We start from the raw sequence: 1,243 nt of genomic DNA on the forward strand, positions 1-1,243 counted from the left end.
TATATATATATATATATATATATGTATCTATGTGTATATAAATGTATATATGCAATGATTGACAATTGGGTTGTTTACATCCATATAATGCAGGTTTTCGGCAAAAGCTATGAATATAAAAACTAGATAAGGTATTGGTTTAGATTTAGTTCACTAAATCCTTGAGCGTGGGGACCAGCAAGGCTGCATTTTAATGGTGGAAAAAGGTAAAAAATAAAGGAATAAATAATAGTCCATTAAAAGAAAGTCGTAAGAAATGTCACATGTTGTAATCCATTCTTATCAATTATTGTCATTTCCTTGGTCGGAAAAATAATTCGGTATTTTGCTTGCTCGAATACATTTTCCTGTGTGACATATTTAAAATATATACTTGAAGCAAAATTCACTTAAAATTCAGGTATTGCACATTAAGAGAGTTCGCTAACATCATATCATACACTAATAAGGCAAAAAGAAATAATACGATTCTTGATAACCGAATCAACGAAATAATACAGCCAATTACGTATCTTATTTCCATTCAATGGTAACTGCTTCGAAAAATCTGTTCCTATTCAAAGCACTCTAACGCAAAACCTAACTTTAACCCCGAATGGCAGAGATATCTGCTTAACGGCAAGGCTATTAAAACTTATATAACACTTTCAGAAGTTTAAACAGAATATCCCCCACTTGTCATGCAATCTACGTTTGGTATTTGAAAACTCAATATCTTGCCTGACAATATTCTATAGCATCTGTTATACTGAAACTATTTTTACTAACAGCCAAAATTACTCTGAAATATTAGCGTTCTCGAAAAACACTTGATATAATCGTAACATGCTAAAACATTAAACAAACAGTGTAATGAACGCCAGTTCGATACAGGCATATCATTAAGTAGCACTTTGAAATAAAACGTGATCTTGCAACAATAAAATGGCATCTTAAATAGTCATAATAGCGCACAACTGCCTTCACATTGATTCTAATTCTAACCTTATGTACTGTAAATTTTCATTCGATACATATACATACATGCATTTCTATATATACATACATACATATCTTATTTCATTATTACCCACAAGGGGCTAAACATAGAGGGGACAAACAAGGACAGACAAAGGGATCAAGTCGATTACACCGACCCCAGTGTGTAACTGGTACTTAATTTATCGACCCCGAAAGGATGAAAGGCAAAGTCGACCTCGGCGGAATTTGAACTCAGAACGTAACAGCAGGCAAAATACCACTA

Source organism: Octopus bimaculoides, chromosome 12 (assembly GCF_001194135.2).
Source record: "Octopus bimaculoides isolate UCB-OBI-ISO-001 chromosome 12, ASM119413v2, whole genome shotgun sequence".
NCBI lineage: Eukaryota > Metazoa > Mollusca > Cephalopoda > Octopoda > Octopodidae > Octopus > Octopus bimaculoides.